Source organism: Camelus dromedarius, chromosome 22, assembly GCF_036321535.1.
Source record: "Camelus dromedarius isolate mCamDro1 chromosome 22, mCamDro1.pat, whole genome shotgun sequence".
NCBI classification, from domain to species: domain Eukaryota; kingdom Metazoa; phylum Chordata; class Mammalia; order Artiodactyla; family Camelidae; genus Camelus; species Camelus dromedarius.
The window spans coordinates 756,095-781,998 of record NC_087457.1 but is presented as its reverse complement, the minus strand read 5'-3'; the positions used below and the strand labels follow the sequence as shown (position 1 = coordinate 781,998).

The window sequence follows — 25,904 nt, the reverse complement described above, 5'->3', positions numbered from 1 at the left end:
TCACTTTTTCTGTGTGTAGCACAGCAGATATATCTAAACATTTTCAGGATAAAAGGAGATTCAAGTGAGCCACTCAGTGATGTCATAATAAACTTCCTCCCCACGCACACATAGGAGTGTAACACTGACTTACATGTGTTCCAGGAGATAAACCACTCACCCATTCTTTAGGAAATAATTATGAATGGAGTAAGTCAAAGTGTGTCTCCCTGTCCCCTCTCCAGCCCTTATTAATATATTCATACATCTATTGATTCAAAAGGTTAGTCATTCAAATATATATACTATGTATTCATCACATATTTTCTCTATACTAAAGGGCTGTGGAATTTTTGCATTCCAAGAACTTACATTCTAACTGGGAGAGAGACACTGTAAATGAAAAAAAATAAGTAAAGTAATTTCAGAATGCAAAAAATAAAAATGTAAAGAAGAAATAAGGGGGCAGAGGTATAGAGTGAGGATGTTTTCATGGCTATTTTAGAGCTAGTGTTCTGAATGTCTTCTCTTAGGGAGTTACATTTCAAGCTGGGGTGTGACAAATGGACACTCAGCCGCAACAGGATATTGGGAGAAGAGAATGTCAGGCTTAATTTCCAAGGAGGATAGTGGCTTGAGGTTTCCAAAGAATTGAAGAAGAAAGGGAAGGAAGGAAGAGGGAGAGAGAGAGAGAAAGAGAGAAAAAGATGAGAAAATGTTAGTGGGATTGAAGAAAACCATGACAAGTTTTATGGGGTGGATGTGAAGGAATAATATGGGCTCAATTTGGCCATGAAAAAGTCTTAGGTATTCTTCTAATTTCAATTGATCTTCAGTGGAGCATTTTCTCTAAGGCAGTGATATTATCTATTAGATAATTTCTTAAAAAATTTACACACACACACACACACACACACACACACACACACTACTGCAACATCTTTTGTCTTATGAAAAAGTTGTCTAGACACAGAGATAGGACACCATGTACTGAAAGATGTCCAAAGGAATCAATGTGAGAACTGAATTGTGAAAGCTTTGAGTTCCAGTCCAGATGAACAAGAGGAAAAAAGCACTTTTTAAGTATTTAAGTATTGGTGAATCAACTTTACACTAACATTTTTTAAACCCTTGATTTTGTCAAAAAACATAAATATCAGCAAGATGCAACTGAAATTTTTTGACATCCCTAAAATTTTAAACAGTCTAGACGTGTTTGCTTAAAGGTTGAGCAAAAGTTGAGAGGTTGACTTCTCAAGTATCTGCATATATTTTATTTTCTACAAATATAAAAATTGTATAACAGAAACAGAATATGTTGGTGTATATTTGTAAAATATCTACCATTTATTGGACTATTACACTGTTCTGCACATATTTTAATTTTTCAAGAATTCAGATTTGAGGAGGAGGTTAGAGTTCAGTGGTAGAGTGCATGCCTAGCATGCACGAGGTCCTACGTTCAATCCCGGACCTCCATTATACAAACAAACAAACAGACCAAATTACCTTGGCCCCCACTCACCTCAAAAAAAGATTGTGTTAAAAAAAAATTCAAAATTTACATTGACACTAACAGGGAACTATTATCATGTTCAATTTCCTGTTGAAGAAAATGAGTTTCAGGGAGGCTTCCCCAGCTCATTTCAGATGGCAAATGTCAGGGTAGGACTAAATCTGAGCTCAGGTCCACCGAATTATTCTGCTCTCCCACACAGTTTAAACCATGGCTTCTTTCAAAGCATGCTTGAGTATTCAGCAGTAGAATGTGGGTTTCTTTTACTGTGTGGCTTACTCTGAAAACAGTAAAAGCACATAAAATTTTGAAAAAGAGGAAAGAAAACATATACATTGCTTTTTTGTAATTTTTTTAAACAACTCTATATCATTCTCCTCCTCATCCTCTTTTCTATTGTCCTTTCTTACTTAATGGCTTCAAACTTTCTTATGTCCCTTCTTCATGTCCTTTTTTGTACTGTGCTTTCTCTGTGGCATAAGCCTTTATTCTTAGATCTACAGTCTTATAGTACATTTGTGAATGTATCTTATCTTTTTAAGAGAAAAATATGTAATATATATATGATCATAGAATAGCAAACTTTATATGACTCCTAAATCTATAATTTTATACAAATATTTTTGTCATTTTTAAGCTTATAAGCAAAATCTCCATGTGAATAGTATGTTTGCAAATACACAGACACCAAATATAAAATGATATAATTTGGAATTTTTATATATTAAAAGCTATGGAAATAAGCCAGAAGCAAAGTGCTTATAATTGTTGTCATGGCAGAGAGAAAGTTATGTAGTTTACATAGCCTCAGAGCATCTGTTATCTGAATATGAAACAAAAACACTCTTTAAAAGATCCTGGGCACATTAATGGAATCATGATTTCCCCTAAAAGTAAATAAACATATAGATTAATATTACAGGAAACTGTGTAAGAGGATATAGTAAAATATTTATTCAATGTTATTTAAAAAAATACTACTTCTGTTCTACCACGTGAAGACATCCAAGTATCAAGAATTTGAGTGGAAAGAACAAAGGAAGAAAAAGAAATAAGCAGAAAAAAGGCTTGCAGTCAATTTTCCTAGAAGCAGTACATTTTTCCTGGGCTTGGCACTTTATAAAATACAATTGTCTATGCCTGCTCTTCAAATAGAATCATTTATAAACATTGTGCAAATCTATATTATAAATTTCATAGCTCCTGCCAAAATTAAGGATATTTTCTTACTTTGAAAAACACCTCATTTAATTGTTTTAACTGCAAAATTAATGAAATTCAGAACATCTAAGAAAAATTACAAAACAAATGACTAACATATTTTATAGCACCTACTATTCAAGAGATGGAATCTGCATCTCAGTTCTGTGAATCTGGGCTTGTCTATGACTTGCTTTGACCCAGAGAACCTGACAGAAGTAATGGTTATCTTTTTAAGTTGTTAAGTTTCCAGGTGTTTCTTTCATTCAACACAAAATAACTGATACAACACTGACCAACAGGAATTGGACAAAATTATTTCAATAAATTTTCCCTGACAAATTAAATATCAAGTGATATCTAGATATTAAGTTCACTATTCATGCCCCCTGCCAGAATGTGGCTTTCTTCACCTGTCTAGAAATTCTAGAGACCCTGAGCTGCGGTTGCTTCTTTCTTAGAGAGGATGGATGAGAGTGGACTAGCCTGCTTATTGACCTTGTCCTCTGTCAGCCACATCTGAAGGTAGCTGCTCATCTAAAGGTGGGATTCTGCACTGTTCCTATTTATCATTTTCTCCAGAGCAGAAACTGTGGACCTATGGTTACATGTGATCACAGTCCATGGAAGGACACATCACCATGGTCTTTTAAATAGATATAAAATGTCAACAGGCCTGGCTTATTAACACATACAGGTCCTTAATAAAGGCTTAGGTAAAGATTGATCTTTGAGCTTCAAAAATGAAACAAAGAGCTATTGGAGGTCATCAATGAGAGGATGTGACTTCAGCTGACTCATGAGCTGGACCCACCAATCAGAGCTCCTCAACCCCTCCACTGCCCTTTCCATGTACCTTCTGACCACCTTTCCCACAGCTGGAGCTGTTTTCAAGGACACAGCCTTGAGAGAGCAATGTATGATGGAGACCATCTGGAAAGTACATGTGACTGAATCCAGTAAAGGCCTCCAAATAAACTTTTAAGATTCTGGTGAGCAGGTTCAGAAGTCTATTTGTCTCACAGCCACCCAAGACAAACCTCATATGTAACTTCCCATGCTTATTAAACCTGCCACATACCAGTCTGGAGTGGTTTGCCTCTTTCTTCAGTCTCTCTTTGCACTCTATGTATGGGGTCCGTTTTTGAACCAACAAGAGCAGCTTCATTTCTCTAATGTGGCTATTGGCAGAAACCATAGATTGAATAAAGCACATCTGGTTACTACCTCCATCTACCTTAGAGGGTGGAGGAAGAGGGTAAAGGATAAAGGGCTCCTGAGTTGAGTCCATGATGTTTGTAGAGAGGAGATTGCTCACTGCTTGGTAGTGAGTTCTTGAGTGCAGTATCTCAGCTTTACTACTTCAGACAAAGGCAGTGATTTTCGTAGAGAATGGGTGACAGCTGCAGCACTGATTCCACCAGGTTTCCAAGGAAGAGAGGCTGAAGGATTATGCTTTTAAGTGGCTAGGTGTGTTGCTCAGAGTTTTTTATGTATTTATTTCTTTTCTTAAGCAGTAGGTCTCCACGTGGAGTAATTCTTCCCTGGGACATTTGGCAAGATCTGCAAAGATTTTTGATTGTCATTCTAGGAGTGCATTGCTATTGCAATCTTGTCTAAGATGCTGCTAAATGTCATAAAATGTACAAGTCAGCATCCCTCCTCACTCCCCACACCACAGACACACACAAAAGCACAATCCTGTCCAAAATGGCAATAATGCCAAAGTCCAGAAACCCTGGTCTGGAGGAGCCAGGCCTTCCTTCCCAGATCAGGAGCACGCAGGTAATTTTTGCTCTCAGTCTTTCAAATTGTGTAATTAAATCCCAATGACACTACTATAATTGAAATAGAATGGTTGTGCTTAAATTTAAACTACTCTATTATAGCAAAATAATGTTATCCTATTTAAAATTTACAGGGAACAGATTTCAAATGATTTAGGGAAGAATCTGTTATTCAAAGGGAAACAATAGGCCCAGGTCCCCAGTGTGGGATTCCATGAAACAATTTACATAATACATTTACCATTTACTAAATGGTATTATTTATTATTATTATACAATTTTAGTTTTATAAAGAAGCTTTCATGTACCTTGTTATTAACAATAGCCCCAAATCACTGCTTAAAAAACTCACCTGTTACCCAAGTTGTAAATGAATCATTTCCTTGTGATGTCAGGGATCTTGGGGCCCATAAAAGGAATTTTTTTAGTGTCTATCAGAGTACACTACAAAACAAATATCATTAAGCATATGAAAAGCAATATAATGCCCTTATTTTTTGAGAAGACTTAAAAGAAAACACTTATTTAATGAGATCCTCACACTGAACATTATACAAAGATATGTGCAGCTTAATTAGGATTAAATTTAAGCCTTTTTTAAGTTGTAATTTAAATTATGCTTTTATGTTAACTTTTTAAAAATCTATTTACATGTATTTCTGAAATTTATTTGGATGGACATTTAGTTATATCATATTTACTCCTCTCATTCTTTCTAAAATAGAATCTAAAATAGGTTGAAGGTTGTTTATCATCTGAAAGTTAAAACTCAAACTGTAGATGATTTTTAGCTCCTTACGCTGTTCATTATTTCCTCCATTGTGAACTGGCCAAATGCTGTAGTTATTTAGAAGTCTTTTCCATTGTCTCCTGGAGAGAGTGAAAAGAAAAAGAAATGGGATAGGAGAAATTAGCCTAATGCATTGACTTTAAGAAGAAATAAATGTGAAATCTGTTATTGTACACTTTTGCAGTTGGATAACTATTGTATGAAGTGACAGAAAACCAATTTTTATAGAATTTTTATACCATTAAAAGTATACTTAATTTTTTTGAAATTCTTGTTTTTGCGTTTGTTACTTACAGATCAAAATTTAAAATGAGTGCTTTTTGTTATTTTTTCTTCTCCATGAATGTCATTTTGATAATTATTCCGTTTATTACTGTGTTCCTTGATTTTAAGTTATTTCTGCTTCTTCATTATCTTGATTACATTATCTTATACAGTGACCCAAAAAACTGCTGTTAACCCTTTTATTTACTGATTGATAAGGCAGTGAATATAGTTAGCAGAAATTTTGTAAAAACTGAAGTGTCTCATATATGTGGAAGAATTTAATTTTATTTTTCTTGAATCTATATCCTGACATTGATGTTGTCATTCAAAACTGCTTTAAGCATTACTTTCTAAATTCTTACATTTATTCAACAAATATTGAATACATATAACACATCAGAATATCCTTAGACAAAGGGATATAATGATTGAAACAAAATATGTTTGCCTCCACGAAGCTTGCATTATAGCATACTCAATCCTTCTGATTATGGTGTTTCTCTTGATTCTTTCTCAATCTATACATTCATCTTTTTAACAAATATTTATGGTGTTCTTATGTGCTTGGCTTTGTTCTACATGTTTGGTACATAATGGTGAGATGATTACTATCTTCGTGGTTTTTAAATTAGAATGGGGAAATGAATATTATATAATAAAGGCAGACATGAATACAAAATAATGAGATTTTAAGTACTAAGAAAGAGACAAATGCTCTGTAAGAACACAATCTGGGTAGCAGATTCTTGTATAGAATATGCAGCCCAGTATTGTCCTTAAAGAAGTAAGTCAACATGAGAGCTGAGTGAAGAGATGGAAATAGCCATGCCCAAGAATTCAAATTCATGTTTTTCTGATAGAATATCATCACATTTAAGTACTGAGATGGGTAAAAGTCACAGTCTTCAGTACACCAGAGTCCAGTGCAACTGAAATTCAGTGAATAAAAGGAAAGAAAGATATTAGAAGATGCTGGGTGGTGGCCATGATGCTGAAGATCAAGAAGGTGTATTTTGGAAATAAAATTATCAGGAATTGGTGATATATTTTATGTGAGGACTAAGGAATACAGAAGTATCAAGGATGACCCCTAAAATCTGAGCTTAAGCAGCAAAACAGGGGACATAGTTTATGGAAGGAGTGAGATGAGTTTGAAAAATGTGTTAGAGACACCTTTTCTGGCACTAAAGCAGAGATGTCAGGTGGAAAGCTGAGTATAGGTCAAACTTCAGAGGAGGTGATCAGATTGAAGTTAGAGGTACAATGAGAGGTGTCTTGGGCTGCAATTACAAGTCATAAAAACAGGTTCCCCAAAGAGTTTCTAGAGAAGATACTTCCAGTATAGATTCAATAGTAAGGTTTGAGTAGAGGAATAAAATCTTGGAGCATGCACTAGGAAATGGAGATACAGAAAAAATGGAACAAAGCTTTGACTTATAGGGGATTAAGGTCAAGCTGAAGAGATATACATGTATCTGAATAGTTATATGATAAAGATATGTACTAGCTACTAATGGAGCACAATGGAGGAAACATTTAATTCTACTGAGGGTAGTTCAGAGGAGAGTTACAGAAGGATAATATGGAGCAATTCTGAAAAATCTTCAAAATAAATAACAAGCTAATAGGACACAGGAAAGAACATTCTGAGCAAAGGATTTGAGATTAAAAAATTCAAAGCATTTGAACAATTGTAAATAGTTCAGCTTAATTACACGGTTATAGCTTGTTTCACAATTCAAGATTTAGGTTAACCTTCACTGATGTACCTTTCCACCTTTATTTTACATTCCTGTAGTAATTAACAAATCATATTGCTTTTGCCCTCTCATTGTCTGCATTAACATTTTCTCTCCTGACTTGTCTTTAATCTGCACACTAAAAAGAGGAGCATAATTCCTTTTTATAAGCAAATGCTCATGCAGTTCTATGCAAAGAGCAGATGGTCTACAAATGTATCATTTTCTAAACAACTGTATTCTTGTCCCTTTGTCCTTGGTGGAGATGGAGGTAAAACTTTTAAATAGTGTGAAAACCACAATAACAGTATCCAAAATATTACAACATATTCTATCCTATTTGTGATGCCCTGATGTAAGTAAAACAATTCAGTGATCTGAAATTAACCTGTAATTAAAGTGTTGAGAATCAATCAGTACAATTTAAGTTTCATTAAATTCAAACACACTCAAAATTGAATCAATTTATTAAGCTTACTTATTTCCCAGTCCCCAACAGACACAATAATACCAACATGTAACAAGTTCAGACATAAACAGCTTCACTGTTCCACTTACAGAATTGAGACTACAACTTCCCAATTAGAATAAGGTACACTCTAAATACACATTAAAAGCAAGACAAGACACTATAAATTGAAGATCTGCTTGCTGTTGGTGAGAATGCCTTGAAGTATTGTTCTTGATCTATATGCAAAAGTATAGGGACACACACTTCTCAAAAGAGAATACAAAGTTCCATCTAACCAATCCATCTTGTGCAGATTTTCCCTTCATTCAGTGCAAGTTTAGAATGTATAAATTATTTTGATCAGAATTCAGCAATAAAATCTTAACTCAAAAACAAAAACAACAGAAGTGTCTTGTTCACACAATGCCTGTGTGTCTTTGAAAAAAGAAAACTACCTGGAAGCAGTCCTTTCTGTAGCTTTCTGTGAATTTTGATTAACAGATTCCCTCATCTTGACTTGGAGCAACTCTCTTAGAATCATAAATTGTGAAAATTAATTGCACATTAAAGGTTCTGGCACCCAAGAAACTTGAGTTTTCCAAATTATGTTTTTCAAGACATTTAACTAAATGCAACTATAGTGTAAGGAGAAGGTAGTTGTCAATATGAACACTTCAATAGAGTAGAAGTAGTCATGCTGAATTTTTTGCATTCAATTATTCATTCTATGTTATGTGATAACACATAATCTATCAATTATTTGTTAACTATCACAATAAATTTGTCAGATTCTTTTGGTAAAACCACTACCAAAAATAGCAATGACTAAACATGCTTTTATAAGGATCAAGCAACCAATGCAGTTTAACACATGATCCATTAGAACCTCACATTTCAAAGCCTGGAGTTCTTTGACAGGTGGAAAAAATGTACACACTGTATACATTACAGAAGAGATCTTACAAACTTCTATCAATAAATATCCACAAAACTATTGCATGTCACTGCTAAAATTCAATTTCACAATTCAGTTGAAAAAATTCCATTGGTTACATATCTCATTTAAGTGTTGGAACGAATACTCAGTGACTTCTAAGAAATGATGGACAATCTGAATTAAATAGCTAATTAAATTAAAATCAAAACTATAATAAGCTACATATTTGATAAAAGTAATCTATATGTGTGTTTATCACACTAATATAATGTAGAATAAGATGGCTATAATTGTGGATGACTAGATATACAGAGGTAGTAAAATGGTCCTGCTAGCTAGCAAATCTGATTATTAAAATCAGGACAGAATAAGAAGAAAGTAGGGAAGAGAGGGAGAGAGGAAGATGAGAGGGAGTGAAAGAGAAAAAGGAGGGAAGGAAGGAAGGATTTGTAGTCAAACTGTTACATGTCAGGCCCTAAAATAAATTATTTCCTTAATTCTCCAGCACTGGTTCTGTTGTCCCCAGAATTTAGTTTAGCTTTTTTTTTTTTTCCAAGGTGAAAACATCAAGGTTTAGGAAGATTAAATAAACTTTCTGTGAACACATAAATAATGAAGGAAGAAACAGGATTTTAAACTATTGACTTTTTATTAAATCTGGACAACACAATTTACTTAAACATAGACTGATTAAACAAATATTTACTACTATTTGTTTTTATCATTTATGTACTTTCCTATAACTGATAATCACCAGCAAAAACTTTGGATGTAATGTCTCTTTATTTCACCATTGTAACAGGAAAAATAGAAAACATATTTTCTATACAAAACATTTGATTTTAAGATTTTTTTACTCAGCATGCTGAAGATAAATTCAATTAATGGTAGTTAAAATTAATCAGCAAGAAACTGAATGGGACAAAGGGCCTAATTGTTCCTTAAAACATTTATTTCACAGTCTGTTCTAGATGTCATTTTTTATGACATCTTGTTGGGACATCTCTTAATAATAAAAATAGTTACTTTTTTGTGATACACTTTTGAAAGGTTGTGATAATATAATACAAATAGAATAATACTGTTTTTCTAAACTTGTGTAAATGCAAATTCCAAAACACAAGCATAAGGTCAGCTTTGTTTCTCAGCACAAAATTAAACTATACTAAATTAAACTATGCTAAAGGGAAGTGCTTGGCTAAGGGAGTTTGGCCATCTCAGTAAATAACCATCATTTAGGCAGTTTGCTCATTTCCCTGCAATTCTTTTGCATGTTAAATAAAAATTGATATCAGTGAAAGGATATGAAATCTCTACTAACAAAGTATAAAGAAAAAATAACACACTAACTTAAAATATACTTCAGCTACCTGTCATGAGCAAATTTTAAAAAGCCTTTAATGAAAAGAAGTGCAGTACTTGGCAATATCAGTACTTGCTTCTATAGATGATTCAGCTTATTTGAGTCTTAAAAAGGACTCAGATATATTCGTGTCTTCATATCTGAATGCTATGTGGTTTTCCTGTGGGATAAGGTGAATTATTTCCATTTAATAACTTTAGAAACAAAAGATAGGATATTTCCATATTAAATTTTAGATGTTGGTATTTAAAATAGCACCTTTGGCCATAGCTAGACCTCATATTTTGTTTCTCTTTATTTGATATTAATCTTGAGTCTTCATTTGCAAAATTTTGTGCATCGTACTTCTTGTGAATAATTAAAATGGGTCAAACCAAGGAATTGTATTTGACTTCTTTAGGGCAGAAAACTGGGAGAAAAAAGTTAAGAAATTCTACCAATTTACCAGGGATTGCTCAGCAAGGCTGACTGCAGGAGACTTTCAACTGCTTACCCATGCAAGTGTTCATCAGTAAACTGGCAATTTCAACTGTCTGTATTTACAAGTTCCTGCTGTTCAACATCAATAAACTCACTGACTGAATTCATGCAATTCAGCCACACAGCCAAGCACTGACTGCAACTGCAAGGAATGCCTTTGAAAAATTGAGATCAAAGATTGAATACTTGCACTTTTAAGTGTAGATCCATTCACATTCTTTATGACTCTTTAGGGAAGCACAGCAGTGGACAGTCATATAACTGCTATGCACTTACAGTTGGTGTTATTTGTTAAGAAAATGTATGGCAGTTTGAAGACCAGAAAAGGGATTGCCAAGATTACAGAGTAGAAGGACACATAGCTCACCCTGTCCCATGAATACACCAAAAATTATATACAAATACAGAACAATTCACACAGAATAACTCCTGAAATTTGACATAATTTCTCTTAATTTGGAAATACAAGGAAAGCCCCACAAAACCAGGTAGAGGAAAAAAAGAAAGAAAAAGGAAATTGGTGCATGATATGCTTCACAAGGAGAGAGCAGCATAGAAAGAAAAGTGCCCTCACCCTGGGAATTCCCTCTCCAGCAAAGAGATCCACAGGGACAGAACAGGAGCTTCAGAGGTTTAGAGGAGGCAGCAACAGCAGCTTAGCAGAAAGAACTAAGAGAAACCAGCAGTGAGAGTCACTGTGAACCCTAGCCTAAGATGCATGCCAGTGGGGACAGGCTGGGCTGAGCTGCTGGAACTCAGGCTTCCATGGATGAGCCTGGGGAGGGGACTGGGGTTGACTGCACACAGGCAGCCTCAGGAGCCTGGAGTGTGGTGCGGGCTGTGGCTAGAAGAGAGTGCAAATCAATCTGGGTCCCTCCATAGAAAGCACCATTGCATGTGGGATGAGGGGTGCATTGCAACCTTCATAGCTGCCATCTCCACTAGTGCACAGGGTATTGCTCTGCACCAATGTTGATGAGCATTCTTGTGAGAAGAGAGGTGGGGTTCAGTCACAGCCATCTTCTCAGCTTGCTCTGGAGGGGTAAAACTGCTGGTGCTTGTCTTCTGGGCAGAGGAGGGGCTGAAACATGAACTGTTACCCAGGGGCCCTGCAACATCACAGGCAAGACTGTCATTCTAGTCCCAGGCAGAGGTGGTTGATTTGCTCTCCTGGTGCATTTGTGGACCTGTGCCTCTAAGACAAATGAGTGGAGATTTGGTGCACATTGGGGATGGGTTTGGCATCAACCGTGGGTCTGTGTACCCTGCTTTTGATTTGTGGTTACCCTGTTTTTTAATTATGTTAGCCCATTAGTATATCTATTTCCTTTAGAATGGTAGTCATATAGGCTTTAACACATCCTATGACGAATGCAAAGAAAATTTACATTTGGTTTCACTGGGGAATTCTACCAAACATACAGAGAAGAACACATATTGATCCTTCTCAAACTCTTCCAAAAGATTGAAGAGGAGGAAATACTACCAAACTCATTCTACAAAGTCACCACCACCCCAATATCAAAACCAGGTAAATATACTACCAAAAAAGAAAACTATAGGCCAATATCATTGATAAACATAGATGCAAAAATCCCTCACAAAATATTAGCAAACAGACTCCAACGACACATAAAAAAGATCATACACAATGATCAATTTGGATTCATTCCAGGGATGGTTCAATATACACAAATCAAACAATGTGATACACCACATCAACAAAAGAAAGGACAAAAATCACATGATCATCTCAATAGATGCAGACAAAGCATTTGATAAAATTCAAAACTCATTTATGATAAAAATTCTTACCTAAGTGGGCATAGAAGGAACATATCTCAACATAATGAAAGCTATTTATAACAAACCCACAGCCAGCATAATACTCAACAGTGAAAAGGTGAAAACCTTCCGTCTAAAATCTGGAACAAGACAAAGATGCCCATTCTCATCACTTCTATTCAACAGAGTAGTGGAAGTCCTGGCCACAGCAATCAGACAAGAAAAAGAAATAAAAGGAATCTAAATTCAAAGAGAAGAAGTAAAATTGTCACTAAATGTGGATTACATGATACTATATATAGAAAACCTTGAAGGCTCCACACAAAACTAATAAATCTGATAAAAAAAATTTGGCAAGATAGCAGGATACAAGATTAACATTGACAATTCAGTTGCATTTCTTCACACTAACAATGAAATATCAGAAAAGGAAAATAAAGAAACAATCTCTTTTAAAATCTCATCCAATTAAAAAAAAATTCTTAGGAATAAATCTGACCAAGGAGGAGAATGATTTGTATCAGGAGGACTACAAAACATTAATTAAGGAAATTAAAGATAACTCAGAGAAATAGAAAGATATACCATGGTCTTGGATTGGAGACATTAATATTGTTAAAATGGCCACACTACCAAAAGCAATCATTAAAAAGTCCATGAATGATAAACGGAAGAGAGAGTGTGGAGAAAAGGGAGCCTTCACACACTGCTGGTGAGAATGTAGTTTGGTACAGCTATTATGGAAAACAATATGGAGATTCCTTAACAAAAACTAAAAATAAACTTACAATATTATCCAGCAATCCCACTCCTGGGCATATATCTGGAGATAACTCTAATTCAAAAAGATACATGCACCCCAATATTCATAGCAGCACTATATACAATAGCCAAGATATGGAAGCAGCCTAAGTGTCCATTGACAGATGGCTGGATAAAGAAACTGGAATATTTATACAATGGAATGCTACTCAGCCATAAAAAGAATAAAAGAATGTCATTTGCAGCAATATGGATGGACCTGGAGGTTATCATTCTAAGTGAAGTAAGCCAGAAAGAAAAAGAAAATTATATATGATATCACTCATATTTGGAATCTAAAACAAATTAAAAATAAAGACACAAATGAACTTCTTTACAAAGCAGAAATAGACTCACAGACATAGAAAAAAACTTATGGTTACTAGGGTGAAAGGAGGTGGGAATGAATAAATTAGGAGTTTGTAGATATATGTACTATTATATATATAATATATAAGCAACAAGTTTCTTCTGTATAGCACAGGGAAGTATGTTCAGTATTTTGTAGTAACCTATAATGAAGAATAATATGAAAACAAATATATGTATGAATACATATATGACAGAAACATTATTCTGTGCACCAGAAATTGACACAACTTTGTAAACTGACTTTACTTCAATTGAAAGATCGAAAGAAAGAAAGAAAGAAAGAAAGAAAGAAAGAAAGAAAGAAAGAAAGAAAGAAAGAAAGAAACTAAAAAATTTAAAAAAGAAAAAGATGGCCAACAAAAATAATAAACAAAAAGAGGAAAATTGGATTGGATTGTTTCAAAGTACCCCTTTATCTTATTATTTATAATTTAGTCAGTCCTCTATTCAACCATATATCAGTTGGTTATTGCCCCTTACATTCACTGACCTACTTTCTGTCTCTATCATCCTACTTATTCTAAACATTTTATATAAATTGTATCCAATATGTGGCTTTTTGTGTATGACTCCTTTCACTTAGCATAATCAGAACTACATTCTTTTTATGGCCAAATAATATTGTATTCTATGGATGTACCATATTTTATTTACACAATTACTTGTTGATAGACTTTGGCTTGTTTCCATTTTGGGGCTATCATGAATACTGATGCTGTGAAAATTTGTGTACAAATTTTTGAATGTATTTTTAAAATTTTCTTGGGCATGACAGTGGAGTTGCTGGATCATATGATAATTCTTTCTTTAACTTTTTGAAGAACTAGCTGCCTTAAAAATTGGCTTCACCATTTTACATCTCCCCCGACTCCAAGCAATGTATGAATTTTCCAAATTCTTCACATTCTTTTCTGTTATTGCCTGTCTTTTTTTTTTTTTAATGATAGCCATCCTGGTAGGTGTGAAGTGGTACCTCAAATTGTATTAACTTTCTTAGCATTTACAAACTAAGTGATATATGTGTAGATATGAAAGTAGATTCATAGGGACATAATTAGATACATGATAGAAAGAGGTATACAGGCATATCTCAAAGATATTGCATGTTCAATTCCAGACAACTACGATAAAGAACATATCACAGTAAAATGAGCCACATAATGTTTTTGGTTTCCAAGTGCATATAAAATTTATGTTATACTACAATGTAGTCTATTTAGCTTGCAATATTATTATATCTAAAAAAAAATACACATACCTCAATTAAAAATACTTTAAAAACTGTTAGCCATCATCTGAGCCTTCAGTGAGTCATAATTTTTTTACTTGTGAAGGGTCTTGCCTCGATGCTGACAGATCAGGCTAACAGTTGCTGAAAGTCGAGATGTCTGGCAATTTCTTAAAATAACAATAAATAATAATTTATAGCAAAATATTGATTGATTCCTCTTTCACTTGAACACTTAGAGGCCATTGTAGGGTTATCAACTCATCTAATTTAAATATTATTGTGTCTCAGGGAATAGTGAGGCCCAAGGAAAGAAAGAGAGATGGGGGAACAGTCAAGTCAATGGAGCAGTCAGAACACACACAGCATCTGTGAATCTGGTTTTCATCTCATGTGAGTGGGGTTCATGGCACTCTGAAACAATTACAATAGTAACATCAAAGATCACAGGTCACCATAACAAATATAATAATAATGAAAAAGTTTGAAATACTGGGAAAATTACCAAAGTGTGACAGAGAGATACAATGTGGAAAAATGGCAGTGATAGACTTGCCAGAGACCAGGTTGCCACAAACTTTCAATTTGTAAAGAAAAACCTCAGTATCTGCAAAGTACAGTTAAGTGAAGCACAATAAAATAAGATATACCTGCATATAGAAACTGCCAAACAAATTATGCAAATTCATGATTTTTTTTTCTGAGAAAAAGCATACTCACAAGGTCAGATACACTTTTGTGAGAGGAATGACCCTTTCGAAGTCACTGGCATTGACTGGTTTTTGAAGGATGAACACTATTCACACAGAGTGAGAAGAGAGAGAAAACTCTTCAAATAGAATATTTAAAGTAACATTTTGGGAAGGCAAAATGTACAGGGTATCATTGTGAAACATTGGGTAGATCTACTTTGCTTGAGCAGACAGTTTTACAAGAGAAGAAAATAAACCTGGAAAAATATATAACCATCACAACTAAAATAAGGCAACATAAATAATTAGAGTAATTACATACATTCAATATTTTGAAACAATGCAAGATGATGATAAGTTTAAGTGGCATCATGAGTGAAACATCATAATTAACATGATGTGCACTGAAATTTTCATAAGAGTTTCAGAAAGGGATAGTATTTGAATGGACATAGACACATCCCAGGTTGGTCCAATACAGAAGGAACTATTGAGAATTAGATAAGAGATGGGCAAAGCTGTGCCTGCTATTCATTTCTCCCCACAAGCCTTGTGCTGTACCATGATATCCCACTGAATCTGGGCTTTCTGAGGACCCTAGAGCTAAGGTTGCTTCTGATCTCCATGTATTTCCATTCTTTTGAACCCAATTTGGCTACTAGTTACGTTATGTTTATATAAACGAAGTGTTTTATGTGAGGGTATTAATTAGCTATGTCAGCACTGGACTGCACCCTGCAGGTCTACAAGCCCTGTACTTGCCCAGCTTCAAGACCTGAGAAAGATCCCAGAGTCAGCAACAAAGATAATCAATAGTTTAATGATTAGGGTGATCTTACACATCTGAAGCAAAGTCCTGGAGCAACATCCTGCCATGTGTGGGAGCTGGAGGGCAGGACATGATGGCAGTCTTTGCTCCTGGTGGGGAAGAAGAGGTTACCAGTCATAGGGGAGTTGATGTCAGGTTGGCTCATTGGTTATGAGGCTAATCAGCACAGGGTCATGCCTCTCACCACCCCTTGGATAAGCATAGTGGTGAGTTCTGATCTAAATCTAGAACAGTCATTAGCTGGGGCCTGGGGTGAATATGAAGGAAGATCAGTCTTATGAGTTGTGTGTAGGTGAAGCAGGCACCAGTCAAGCAGGAGATGTATAGAGAGAAGCCATCTTGAGTTGCCTAACCATACAGCCATCATCAGAGGTACATGTTATTTATTGACTGAAAATAAAGAATCACGGAGTAGTGACATCAGAATTCCCATACTCTCTTAAGGTTATAATTGCTTGTTCTCACTGTATGGGCAGAACCCTTGCCCCCAAGTTTCTGTTGAAACTCAGGTTTCAGGGAAGTGTCTTCCAGAATAATGTTCCTTGTATACAGGAGGTGGAACTGGAAATTAAGAGAATGGTTAGGATATCAGAAAACTAGACAAAATGATGACAAAGGGATGGATATCCATTCAGAGGAGAACATGAGAAAAGAGAGGGGAGAATGGCAATCTGATAGGGGACACTTAAAATAACCAACGTCAGAAAACAACCTTTGGGAGGACATTTTACTTTTCAACAGGAGGAGATCACCAAAAAGGAAATCATAAAGTTGGCTTGGAATGTGTGCCATTATCCTAAATAGTCTTAAGACGTGTGATGTGATATGTCGAGTTCTCTGGTGAGTGGAGTGATTAAGCTGTAATGACAGCTCCACAGGGCACAATGTCAGGAACCAGTCCCGATTGCTCTTCTGTTGAAGAGGGCAGTAGGGTGGAGGTGGTCTTCCATTTTCAAGTTCCTTCAATATGCTGGTCCTCAAGCCAGTGCATATGTATCTGGGGCAGCTGAAAAGAAGAAGGATGAAGAAGGGCATTGAAACCCTTTAAAATTGTACTCAAAGAACAAGTGACACTTACTTTTATATGTGACTGACTACAATTTAGTCACTAAATCTAGCTACAAGTCATGCTGGGAAATGTTCCCAGATAAGTACAAGTATCATTTCTACCCAGGAAAGGAGCAGTGGACATTGAATGATAGATAACTGGCAGTCTGGCCCACATCTCCTTTAATAAAGAATCAGTGTAAATCCTCTTATAAACCTGTAGTTTTATGACTCTCAACCCTTGTCTCACAGAAAAGAAAAGTGAGTTTCAGAATCAAGAGTAGGCATTTGTGTCCTGCCTTCCTCTGCTCTAACGTCACTTGCTCTCTGTAAGTCAGCTGCTCATTCAGAGGAGAAAATATTTCTCAGATGCCAAAAGCAAAATTGATCTATTGTGAAAGAGTTGAAGTGTGTTCTAAAGAAACTTTAGACACTGCTCAGTCCTCGACACTGAAGGCCTTCAGGATGTTTTGTGATTGTTATAATTATTTTTGGTTCCTTTAAGTTTGTGCTTAGAGCATGGGACAGGTAGCTGTATTTCATTTTAAATATATTTGGATGATGCTATTCATTGAGTAAATGTTGGTCGGACTTAATGCATATCAAGATCTGTGCTAGTCCTGATAATTCCTTTAGAAGAGAACAAAATATAGATAAAATTGTGATGTGTTACAGAACCCCAGACACTCATAGTACAATGAGAAGATGACAAGTATTTCAACAACCAGCATGAACAACTTTACCACACATACACATGCCACATATAGAATATGTTATGTTATACATGCTACAACATGTATGCTACATATTATATTATACTATAGTGTATTATACTATACACTTTACTGTAGAGGTGAGTAATACATTCTTCCCATTTTCCAGGAGATAAATCCTTAGTAATTTGCATTCAAAGGGAAAGTAGAAGAAGAAATGTTTCCACTTGTTTTGGGAAAGAGACAAGGTGTAAAGATACTCAATCAATAGGACAAATTATTTGAGGGTACTTCCTTTTTTTATGTGTTCCTCAATACATGTACTTTCTTGCAGAATTGTACTTGAGCATTTTGATCACTAACATATACATATCATGAAGATGCTGGGTGAAGATAAGTGTTTCAATAGGAAACTCCGTAGCATACTCAACTGGAGAATTCTGCCACTGGCTAGAATGACAGATTCAGTGCAAATGTCTAAGCACAGCACTAAGACGATTTAAATTTCCCTTTTAGTATGTGAAACACTGAGGTCATGCTTCTTACATGCAGCATGCTTGTGGGGTAATTGGAGTAGGTGATCAGGGCAATCACACTACCTGTGGATGGCTGTAGGGGATGGTGGGCACAGAATGCTCTGGAATATGACACGATAGATTACTACTCCTCTTAAAATGTGTACCCCCCCAAAATAAGCTACTTTTTAGTATTATATATATAATAGTATTATAGATATATATAATATATCTCCTTAGATATTTAGTTTAATTCAATTAAACTTTTGGACAAATTGTGCAGTGTTATAGTCTGTCAGAAAACCTGATGTTACAGGTAAATAGAATACAAATTTAACACATTTTAATTCCCTGTGTAGAAAAAATAGAACACTTTAACATGAGAAAATTCACAATTTCAAAATTTTCATATCAATCTTTAAAGGCCACTATCTGCTTTTAGCTTGGGGAAGCAAACAATGAGGGCTTTTGTGATTGAAACAACGTGGTTTCCCATTTTCTCTATGACATATTGTCATTACTCAAATCTAATTAATCAATCCATCTTATTAGTGTTTTCTGATATTAAAAAGGATATAAAATTACATTTTATTGAATTATAAGTGTGAGTAAAATAGCTATTAATATTTCCTGTGGGTTGATGTCCATGCACCAGAATGCAATTGTACTATTTTATTAAATTAAAAAATGTTTCTGTTTTTGCTGCCATTTGGTTTGCACATTCTGTGTCTTGAGTGATGTTCATAAAGATTTCTTAAGATTTGTTTCTGCCATTGCCACAATACAACACATTTTTATAGTAATACATTCCTTTCGTATTTTAAGACAAAAATATGTAGTATTTTGGAAATATGGTTATGTTTGTAACAATCCTTCCTATGCTCTGGCAATCAGAGGAAGTCAAATTCTGCATTTTCTAAATGTTTATAAAAGCTTTATAGCTACCACAAATAATTTTAATATGAGGGAACATAAGACAGAATAAAATGATGCTGACAATATAAAAAATAGTATACACATATAATATTTTGATAAAAAGTGCATTTAGACAACATAATAATATTTAATTTTCATAACATTCTGGTGCAGGAATGCTATTATCTACAATTGAAGAGAAGTGAGTCCGAGAGGTCAGTAAACATGTTCAAAGTTGCACAGTTTAGATTTCAGATTCAGAACCACACAGTGAATCTTGTGACTCCAAATCTCTTACTCGTTCTGCTAGACCATGTTACTTCCAGAAATAGATCCAGGCAGCCCAGATCTATCTCCACAGTTTACTTTCTCAAAAGAAATTTCAGGTAGGCCAAATTAAATAAAAAATTGAACATCTATTTTTTTTCTCATATTTAATTCAAGATCAAACTCCCTCTTCTATTTGTGTCTTTATATTTGACCTTCACTTCAAATCCAAGTGCCTTTTTAAATGAGTTTAAATTTATTGTCTCTAGTTTATCTTTTAAACTAAGTAAATAATTTTCAACATCAGCCTCTACTACCAATTGAAACTGGTTAGTAAAAATGACTTTCCTTGTGGTCATATTTATTAAATTTTGTTTTGATGGGGAGGTATTTATCTATCTATCTATCTATCTATCTATCTATCTATCTATCTATCTATCTATCTATTTATTATTTGTTTGTTTGTTTGTTTAAATGAAGATATTGGGGATTGAACCCAGGATCCTGTGTATACTAAGCATGCACTCTACCACTGAGCTAGAATTTTGTTATAGAATGAACTGTGTCCCTGTATAATTTGTATGCTGAAGTCTAAAACTTGGCTGCCTCAGAATGTGACCTTATATGGAATAGAGCTGTTGAAGGTGTGATTAGTGAAGATGAAATCATGGTGGGCTAGTGTGGGTCTGTAACCTAATACGAACGGAGTCCCTGTGAAAAGGGAATATTAGAGCATGGATACACATGGACACAGGGAGAATGCCACGTGGAAATGAAGGTAGAGATCAGGGCAATGCTTCTTCACACCAAGGAACGCTAAGGACTGCCAGAAAAGCACCAGAAACTAGGGGAGAAACCCTAGAAGGAATCAGCCCCACTAACACCTAGATCTCAGACTTTTAGCATCCTAATCAATAAATCGCTGCTTAAGCCATCTAGTTTGTGGTATTATACAGGCCTCATCGGTTAATACATAGCCTTTTCTTTTCTTTATCAAATCCAGTATTCTTGTCAGGCTCTTTCATCTTTATTATGTCTCTAAAAAATTTGGATTTATCATCCCCTATACTGCCTAAAATGCTGGTCTTCTTAAGGATCGTCCTTTATATACAGTTTTGGAATAATATCAAAAGCTGTGGTTTAAACTAGTACTCATTTATATACCAAAATTGCATATGTCTTCTAAAATCAGGCACAGACTACCCAACATATCTAAAACTGAATTCAGTACACTTGGTGCATTTCCCTATCTTCTTATCTCTTCCCCACTCTCTATTGCTGTAAGTCACTCCTTTGACTCAGTTACTCCAGCAAGAATCTTGAATGAAGGTCAATCTATATTTGCCAACTTCATGTCCTACTTTTAAATAGTACATAAGCCCATCAATTCTATATCCTTAATAATTCTTGAATAAATCCACCTTTTTATAACCCTTTACATTCTCTCCTGGTCAACTTCAGTACTTTCCTAACTAGCCTTTCTGACTTCTGCCTTGTGTACTTCCCCCAACTCATTGCTGTTCTGTTTAAAGACCCATTCTGTTCTGTAAGATATAATACAGTGTATTGTGACTTTTTAATTTTATTTTTCATTTAACTCAGGAATAATTGACAAATAAATTGAAATTGTGATTCTTTTTTTTTATTTATTTATTTTTTTATTTTTACCAGTGTTCAGCACAATTTTTCAGTTATTCATGGACATATACACACTCATTGTCACATTTTTTTCTCTGTGAGTTATCATAACATTTTGTGTATATTTCCCTGTGCTATACAGTGTTGTCTATTCTACAATTTTGAAATCCCAGTCTATCCCTTCCCACCCTCCACCCCCCTGGTAACCACAAGTCTGTATTCTCTGTCTGTGAGTCTATTTCTATCCTTTACTTACGCTTTGTTTTTGTTTGTTTGTTTGTTTTTGTTTAAAGCATTACTGAAGAGAAAGAAAGAGGCTGGAGGAATAACTCTCCCATACTTCAGACAATACTATAGAGCTACAGTCATCAAGACACATGGTATTGGTACCAAAACAGACATATAGACCAATGGAACAGAATAGAGAGCCCAGAAATGAACCCACAAACTTTTGGTCAACTCATCTTTGACAAAGGAGGCAAGAATATACATTGGAATAACGACAGTCTCTTCAGCAAATGGTGTTGGGAAAACTGGACAGCAGCATGTAAAACAATGAAGCTAGAACACTCCCTTACACTATATACAAAAATCAACTCAAAATGGATTAAAGACTTAAACATAAGACAAGATATAATAAACCTCCTAGAGGAAAACATAGGGAAAACATTATCTGACATACATTTAAAAAATTTTCTCCTAGAAGAAATAAAAGCAAGAATAAACAAATGGGACCTAATGAAACTTACAAGCTTCTGCACAGCAAAGGAAACCAAAAATAAAACAAGAAGAAAACCTATGGAATGGGAGAAAATTTTTGCAAGTGAAACCGACAAAGGCTTGATCTCCAGGATATATAAGCAGCTCATATGACTCAATAAGAAAAAAATAAACAACCCAATCCAAAAATGGGCAGAATACCTAGACAAGCAATTCTCGAAGGAAGACATACAAATGATCAATATGCACATGAAAAACTGCTCAATATCGGTAATTATCAGAGAAATGCAAATCAAAACTACAATGAGGTATCACCTCACACCAGTCAGAATGGCCGTCATTCAGAAATTGTGATTCTTAATACACATTAATGAGAATAACTGTTTTTAGATGCAGTTCATTTATGCAACACATCTTTCTATTTTTAGCATCTAGGTTTCTTTAACCTTAATGCATTTTGATTTCCATTCTTTGTAATGATGAAACATTGCAGATTTAAATAAATTTACATCAGTGTTTTTATTATCTGTTAAATTTAAAACACCATAAACAAAGCCTCTTTTTTCCCTGTCTACTTCACCTTCAAACCTCCTGCCCCTCCCCGAAAACATGCATACACATACACACACACACACACACACACACACACACACACACACACACACACACACACAGAGTCATCACTCTCTCTTTTTTTCTCAATTGTGTCAACAACATGCCATGGATATAGCAAACATATTTCTTGGTTGGTCTTTTTGTGAGTCTGAATGAGGTTCTTATGCATCTGTAAGTGATTGATTAAAAAGAAATTTTTGATTTCATAGAAAAAGTGGTAAAATGCTTTGAAAAGTCTTTCAAAATAGCATTTCTAAACTTGAAGTGGAATTTTGAAATTTTGGCATTTAACATTTTAAGTTTTATCCATTTATTAAGCAATTTAATGTGTTTTTGTCACCTGGCCTTTTCTGTCTTATTCATATATTTCCAGATGATACAAATTTCTTCCCCAAAGAAAGTTCATAATGGCAAGAATCTTAGTTATATTCTTGATTTTGTGTTCTGTAAGGTTTTATTGAACCATACAATTCTAATAGCATCTTTTTTCTTTTTTGGTGGAAATGGGAGAATAAAAAATCATTTGTATCAGTATAAGTCAAATACTACTTTCTTTCAATAATTAAATATTTTAAGTAAACTGACCTATTAACAGTTTAACTTTTTAATTTTTTCTTGTTCATTTCCCGCCATGAAAATCCCTAATTTTTAGCACAGTAAGCAAAATTTCCTTGGGTGACTAGATCTTAGAAATTGGAAAATGCATTTTCTCAGGCAATAAGGGCTTTATTATATCAACATATTTCTGCCATGTTTATAAAATCATTAAGCTGACACCTTTGGGAAGATTTTAATTAATTACAAAATGTCAATTAATTGATGGAGTAATATGAACAAAGGTAACATGGAACAGATTTAGCAGTATACGAAAGAGTTGGATATCTTCAGTCTATGCTTGATAGAAAGTTCTAATTTCCCTATCTTGAGAACAAAGGACACTGGACTTAGACATCTGTTTCCAATTTTGCTGTTAAGGAGATTTGGGCCCAGGTAGGTCACTTAACTGATGGACATCTCTTTTCTCATAAATGAAAGGACAGGATCAGAGTAGGTAATTTCTAAAATTCTTTCCAGCTCTAATATTTTTTTTTTTGTCAAAATCTATCAGCCTTAGTGATACATGTTGTCAAAGACTAGAGATATAGAGAATGATGATGATGATAATGATGATTTTGATAATGTCTAATATTATTGAGTGTTATATGCCTGCATTTGATTCCCTAATTGTTCTAATAGGGGAATATTACTGCCTTCCATTTTATTAATGAGAAAATTGAGGAAAAGATAATTTAACTAATATGACCAATATCATAAAGCCCTATGCCAAAGTCAATTATTTCAAATATTAAGCTTTATGGAAAGAATATTATCAGTGTTCATCAGTATCCTTTCTGTGCACCAGCAAGACTACATTATTTATCCACTTGAAGATCATTAAGGTCATGTGATTAGCTTTGTCCAATGGCCATGAGTCAAATTTACATGTATAATTTTTGGCACAAAGCATGGAAAAACCAGCAATGGCTCTGCAGGTGCCTCTTTTTCTGAGATGCCCATCAGGAGGCAGTAAGCTCCATATGATGTTGCTTCAAGATGGTGGTACTTTCCTTGTATTCTGAATCACTGAGTTGCTGGTTGTGGGACAGTTCATCTTGCTTCTTATCTGGATACAGACTTTTCTAGAGTAAATTCTAAATCTTTGTTGTTTAATCCACTGAAATTTGGATTAAATCCACACACACACATATATGAGGACATTTAGCCTATATACAATTCAGGACATTTTCATCTTCAATGAAAGTTAAGGGCATGAAGCTTTGAAAGTTTTCCATGTTATCAATTATACCAGTATTTCCTGATATAATCAGCCACCTGGTAGTTAGCATTGGCTACCATGAAAACATTCTTAAGCATGAATCATTCTCTCCTGCTAGATTATCTCCTTTTTTCTCACTTCTATCTCTCTTGAAACCACTTATTCCTTGCTCCCAACTTCATTTTTAGGAAATACATACCTTAACAACTCCTCTTTTTTTTTTTTTTGGAAATATTCTTTCTTTCAAGATTGAGAAATAGTATGAAATATTTGATTTTCAATACTGACGTTTTATAGCAGTGTGATCTCATCGAAGTTATGTCTCAGTCAGATTCAATCTGAAAATGAAAACAAATATGAGTATTATGTGAAAAGGGGTTAGATATGTGATAGCACTTCCCCAAATTGTGTGTATTGCTGGGGTCATAAATTTCTAAAAGGGAGAATTGGAGGCTCATGGAAAAGACAATAACCAACCCTTTGAAGTAAAGCAGTTTGGGCTGCCCAAGTGGGTCTGCAAAGGAGACCTGGTGCAAAAGATTATGGAAAGCTGCTGTCTCCACATATCTGTTGGGTCTCAGTGGCTCTTGGTCAGCAAGATTTTCATTTGGGAAGATGATGTGGGTGTGGAGCCAAAGACAGCAAGAACTAGCTAGAATCCACATGTATCTCTTTGTTACTCGTACCTCTAAATTAACAGATTTCAGATGAGCTGCTTTATTTTCCCCTTCCAAAATTTGTAAAAAGAATTTCTTATTTGGGCCAGTTAACAAACTATCATACAGGATAGGGGATTCTTGTAAACTATACTAGCTTAGCCAAGATGACAGTATAAAAAAATTGCTGCAAGTCAATTAATTTTCCTGTCCTTTAATTTCTTTATTTCTAAAATGTTTGATTTTGCTTCAGCAACTCAGTGTCATAGTTGTTGGAATCACATGTGAATATACACTGAAAATTACAATAATGATAAAAATTATTGTTCTTTCAAAGTAATTGTGACAACATATTTTAAAATGATTTGCCTAAACACATCAATCTGTGAAAATAAATATTTCATACATTTTAAAAATAGAAGCCTCTTGAAACAGTGTGGGCTTAACTTGTCTTGTGTATATCTGCTTGTTCTATAGTCTATGATTGTAGATTTCAAATTTTTACTGTGCAGTATGCACAATTTACATAAAAAATTCAATAATCATCTGTTAACTAAATCCTTACTTGTGACTTATAAGATAATACATTAATAATTTAATGTTCCTGACACATACAGACAAAGAGGTGGATAGCTTACAAAATCTATTACATGGAATTCTGAAGTTCTTGTACTACCAAGAAAATTATAAATATAGATTTGAATTTTATGTAACTGCTGCTCTGATAAAATTATTTGGAAGGAAATTCAGTGCTTTGAGTTTTTAATAGTTATGATTTTTAATACT

General features: G+C 34.5%; 1 long non-coding RNA gene across 1 annotated transcript; it reads right to left on the bottom strand.

Annotated features, from left to right (window-relative positions):
- Positions 1-2,716: 2,716 nt before the first annotated feature.
- LOC135318866 (uncharacterized) lies at positions 2,717-24,744 on the bottom strand. Its single transcript, XR_010377255.1, has 4 exons — positions 24,662-24,744; positions 5,282-5,352; positions 4,835-4,926; positions 2,717-4,258 (listed from the first exon to the last, which is right to left on the bottom strand). It is a non-coding gene; the product is annotated as an uncharacterized LOC135318866 (long non-coding RNA).
- Positions 24,745-25,904: the final 1,160 nt, after the last annotated feature.